Raw genomic sequence first — 6,000 nt, 5'->3', positions numbered from 1 at the left:
CAATTTTTACTTACAATGGACTACTTTTTCAGGTAAGTACATGTGGATTTATTTCATTAAAAAATTGATGTCTTCTAGCACATTATATTGATGTTCTATTCTTACACTGGTGTACCTTTAGTTTTTCTTTTCAGGCTTTTTGCTTTACAAATAATATTTAAAGCTACTGGTTTCCATACATAATTTTGCATATGAAGACCACTTTTTCTGAAGAATAGATTGGTAGAAGTGAAAATGATGGATCAAATTATATTTCTATTTTAAAAATTTGATAGATATTTCTAAAGTATTCTCCAAGTATATCATACCCATTTCATACTTCTAAAAACTGTATAAGACTATCCATTTCCACAAACCGTAGTCAACCCTTAATGCTATCAGTTTAATTATTGCATATCCAATGGGTATGAAATTGTATTGTATTTGGTTTTAATTTGCATTTCCCTGCTAACAGTGAAGTTGAGTATATTTCCTTAATTTTTGGGCTGTCTATAGGTATTCTATGACTTTTATGTTTATATTATTTGTATACATATCTATTGTATGGTGTTTTTTCTTATATTTCTTTAATTATTGTGTATATTAGGAATATTAGCTCCTTGTCTCATATATGTGTTTGGAATATTTTCTCCCAGTGTGTTGGTGGTTGTGTCTAGACTTTTTTCCTCTCTATGTGGACCTTTCCACACTGAGCTTAAAATATTCTCTCACATTGTCTTCTAATAATTTTATAGATTTGTTTTTGCTTTTTAGATATTTAATCTACATACAAAATACTTTTGCATTGGTGGTTGTACATATATAGCTTTATATTTATTGGGTAGCCAATTTCCTCTAGTTAAATAAATGTGAAATCAGACATAGAAATTGAGAGGTGGACTGGACTTTAAAGATTATTCAGTCCATAGTCCCATCTTGCTATTCAGATGACTAAGGCCCAACAAAAGAAAAACAAGTAATTTACTCCAGGACTTAATTTGATTTGAATGTTAAGGGTTAATGGCTGGTCTGAAATTGTTTCATTTGGCCAGATCATCTCTTGCTATGATGTTTCCTCCCACATCGGTCTGTGTTAAGCAATTTGGCTGGTACTGTTTTGATATTTAGCTTCCTCTTCTAGATGTTTTTGCCTTTCCCTAAATCATAGGTTTTTACAGCATTATTTCAAATAGATAGGAAAGATTTTTGAACACTTTTTCTTTTAAGACAATTTTTTTTTCAGAGATCTAACTGAGATAGTTTCTTCAACTTCTGGTTTGTCTCAATCCTTCTTCTGAAAATAATAAAGTTTAATATTCTGTTTATAAATGTCTACCAGACATGAAGATCCTGAGTAGGTCAGGCTCAGGTAGGAAAGCATGCAATTTGATTCCTAAAATATATATATTGGCACATTTGACAAAAATTTTAAAGGGATAATCTGTGGTACAACTTACTTTGTTTGTGAGAGGGATGATTTTAGCTTGTTTTAATTCTTATTAGCATTACTTATTAGCATTTACTGTTTCCTTTCTACTTGCTAAAGTAATGTGTATAAATTGAAAACAATTTAGAAAATATAAAAAATATAAAGAAAAATTCTATTCTGACTTAATCACTTTAAATATTTTCTAATCTCTATATGTATACATATGTGATATTTTGAACAAAATTGAAATCATATTGAATGTGATTTTCTTTTTGAAATTTACTTTTATTATTTAAAATAGTAGTTGAAAATTATGAGATTTAACATGAAAATCTGGGAACACTTCTAGTGGTTCAGTTTATAATCTGCTATTGGCCTTGGGGAGAATGTATCCCTTTCATATGATTTAAATTTTTTTTTTTTTAAGGAAAATTAGCCCTGAGCTAATATCTGTTGCCAATCCTCCTCTTTTTTGCTGAGGAAGATTGGCCCTGGGCTAACATCATTGCCCGTCTTCCTCTACTTTATATGGGATGCCGCCACAACGTGGCTTGATAAGCAGTGCATAAGTCTGTGCCCAGGTTCCGAACTTACGAACCCCAGGCTGCTGAAGCAGAGCACACAAACTTAACTGCTACGCCACTGGGCCGGCCCCACACAATTTTAATTTTTAAAACTTTTCTCAGTTCTGAAACTTTATATTTTTTTCCTCACTCTTTGAGAAAGCTAAGTAAGTTTAATAGCCAAACGGTGAGAAAAGGTCACAACTCTAGAAAGGAAGCATAATATTTTGCTTCAACAGGAATCTGGGATGAAATGAATAAGCTATATAACAAATTCAAGTTATTGAGCAAATGTTCACTGTGAGGGGACAAGTATTTGAACAAAATAAAGAATACCAGACCAGTGCAGCAAGTGGAGCTAAGAAAACATAATGAATGGTTATTGAATGTGTGCTGCTCATTCTAGGAGAGAATTAAAAGGTAACACAGCAGTGAGTAGGGGTAAATGTATGGTTTTGGAAAAGAATATTTAAAGTAAAAAAGAATGTTAATTATCTAAGCCTTTGTAGAGGAGGAAGAACTATTCCTCTACCCTCTAGGTTCTTCTGGCTGGTCTAAAAATTAAATTGACATGAGACAGCATAACAGGAGAAAATCAAACAAAGCTTAATAACATGTATACATGGGAGAAACCCAGGAAAACTGAGTAACTCGCCAAAATGGCTGAAGCCACCACCTTAAATATCATCTTTAGTCAAAGACAAAGGAGGATGTTGGGGGTAGTGGTTTGGGACTTCAAAAGGGAGGAAGGCAATTCACATGGAGATGGCAAAGCAAATGTTTGATAAACAAATGTTTGTTGGGCCATCTATAAACAATGGGACCTTTGATAAAATGGGCCTTGCTAAGTTCCTCCCTGTCTACCACACCTAGAGTTATCTATGGTGATAGCTCCTTCCTGGGACAGGCCTTCTATCTTAAATTCCTTTAAGCAGTTAGGGGAAGGTCAAAGTTTCTTTCTGAGTCTTTTGTTTTTTAAAAATAATCATGTGAAAGAGACACATTTTGGGGTGGAAGTTCTGATCCCCCACACCTTCAAATAAAGAAGACAGAAAAACAGTAACAGAATAAACAAACAACAACAACAACACATGAAACAAGGGAATAATAAAGGTGACATCGAGTGAAATGGAAGACAAAGATATGATTTACAAAACTGAAAGCTATCTTTTTTAAAGAAAAGATCAGTGAGCCAGACATACATTTGAAAAAACTGATCATCAGTAAAAGAGTATGAATGCAAACAAACAAGACACAGAAGAAAGTAGGTGAAATAACTAAAAATATAAAATACATATAGAAACTTATGAAATCATGTTGTAAATAATTTAATTGTACATTAAAAAAGCAAATTAAATAGACAAACAACATAAAAATGTAGAGTGACAGGGGGCCAGCCTGGTGGCACAGTGGTTCACTGTGCTCGCTGTGCTCAGTGGCCCAGGGTTCACAGGTTCGGATCCTGGGTGCACACTGACACACCGCTTGTCAAGCCATGCTGTGGCGGCATCCCATATAAAGTAGAGCAAGATGGACACCTATGTTAGCCCAGGGCCAATGTTCCTCAGCAAAAAAGAGGAGGATTGGCACCGGATGTTAGCTCAGGGCTGATCTTCCTCACAAAAAAAAAAATGTAGAGCGACAAAATTAGTCAAACATGAAAAAACATTTTGTATCGTATTACTAATTGAAAGTTTTCTCTCTTAGAAAGCACCAGACAACGAAAATTTTGTAGGTAATTCCTACCACATATTCAAGGAAGAGTGCTAATCCCTAGTTTCTACAAGTTGAACCAAAGAATAGAAAAAGAAAAAATGCCACACTTTTGTTATGAGGCCACATTTTATTTCCCTTGGCTGCATTTTCTCAAGATTTTTGCCTTGCAGAATCATTAAGCAAGGAGCATTCTCCTAGTTCCATTTCTATTTCAATTTTCTCTTTCCCTTTCACTTTAAGAAGTCTTCAAAATTTTATTTTGTGATAGTGAGAATCAGAGTTAATCCCTTCTGCTTTCTACCTATCAAATAAGAACAGTTTATAAGCCAAACCTATAAAGTAGGACTGAGACAGAATAAAAGTGTTGAATTTTATTCCACTACAAAAAATTTAATATGAATAACTTTTCTCCCTTATTAATTTTTTACCTAGTGAAGAAATAGCATGTTTCACAAAAACATTTTTTTTTTTTTCTGGTATAAGTTCTTCCTACTCATTCTGGGAAATCAGAAAAAAATTCTTCCAGTGTAAAGAAAGAGTGATGAATCCTTAATTTTAATTTGCATAGAAAATGTTTAGCTAGCTAATTGATATGGGTTGGAAGAGTTAATTTTGAAGTCAGCCCTGCGTATAGCATAGTGTTTAGTAGCTCAGGCTTTGCAGTTCAGAAGCCTAGATTTTATTTCCAGGTCCTCCTTACTAGCTATGTGGCCTTTGGCAAGTTATGTAAACTCTCTTAGCTAAAATTTCTAAAATTGTAATAATATCTTAAAGAATTCTTGTGAGAATTAAATTAGATAAAATATAAAGAGATTTAGAGTAGGTGGCTCATAGTAATACTCAATACAGCTTAGGTATTAACTATGCTGTGATAGTGTTAGAATAGTTCAATTATAATTTAAAGAATCTTCAGCTAAAAACTTAAGCAACATAATATATACAATTGACAAAAATGTCTTTAAAATAATTTTTTTAAACACATTTATTGTACTAAATGAGGTAATGCTGTAGAAAGATTCTATTTGCTATCATTTAAAATCCTGAGATCCAATGAAAAAGACTAAAATTTCTGGTTGGAAATGTTAAGAAAAATGACCCAAAACGTAGAAATAAGGCCAAAGAAGTACAGCATGAACTGTCAACATCCTCCTGGGGCATTGTTGAACAAGCCCATCCAGCGATGATTTAATTATCTGAAGCTACACTGTCTAATATGGCGGCCACTCTTCATATCTCCATGTGTGGTGACTGAACACTTGAAATGTGGCTAGTTGGAATTGAGATGTGCTGTAAGTGTAAAATGAACACTAGATTTTGAAGACTTAGTACAAAAAAAGAATGTAAAATATCTCATTCATGATTTGTTAGATTACATTTTAAATTGATAATATTCTTGATATATTGGGTTAAATAAAGTTTATTATTAAAATTATTTTTACTTTTTTTTAATGTGCCTAAGGAAAATTTAAAATTATATATGTGGCTGTGTTTTATTTCTATTGGACAGTGCTGATTTAGAGAATATAGCCTTGAATGACTCACTGTTTACTAATAATTAAGGCCTGGACTCTATGAAATTACATGTTAACTGGTAGATTTAGTTTCAGTGAGGATGTAAATGATTTCTCTATGGTAGAAAAGTTAGTCCCACAGTTTATGATTTTATTGTCCTGAAGGACAGCAAGCAGTTTTATAAATAAACTAAGAATCTTATAACAACATTTTTTTTGTTTTATTGAGGTCATAATAGTTTATAACATTGTGAAATTTCAGTTATTATTTGTTAGTCACCATATATATGTGCCCCTTTACCCCTTATGCCCACCCTCAAACCCCCACCCCCTCTGGTAACCACTAATCTGTTCTCTTTGTCCATGTGTTTGTTTATTTTCCACAAATGAGTGAAATCATATGGTGTTTGTCTTTCTCTGTCTGGCTTATTTCGCTTAACATAATATCCTCAAGGTCTGTCCATGTTGTGGCAAATGGGATGATTTTGTCTTTTTTTATGCCTGAGTAATAGTACATTGTGTGTGTGTGTGTGTGTGTGTGTCTATATATATATATATATATATATATATCACATCTTCTTGATCCAATCATCAGTTGTTGGGCACTTGGGTTGCTTCCACATCTTAGCTATTTTGAATAATGCTGGGGTGAATCATGCACCCCAATGAACATAGAGATGCATAAGTCTTTTTGAAATGTTGATTTCAAGTTCTTTGGATAAATACCCAGTAGTGGGGTAGCTGGGTCATATGGTATTTCTATTTTTAATTTTTCTCCATACTGTTTTCCATAGTGTCCGTG

This window comes from Diceros bicornis, chromosome 3, assembly GCF_020826845.1.
Source record: "Diceros bicornis minor isolate mBicDic1 chromosome 3, mDicBic1.mat.cur, whole genome shotgun sequence".
NCBI classification, from domain to species: Eukaryota; Metazoa; Chordata; class Mammalia; order Perissodactyla; family Rhinocerotidae; genus Diceros; species Diceros bicornis.
The sequence above is the reverse complement of the archived record's forward strand: the minus strand, read 5'-3'. Positions refer to the sequence as shown.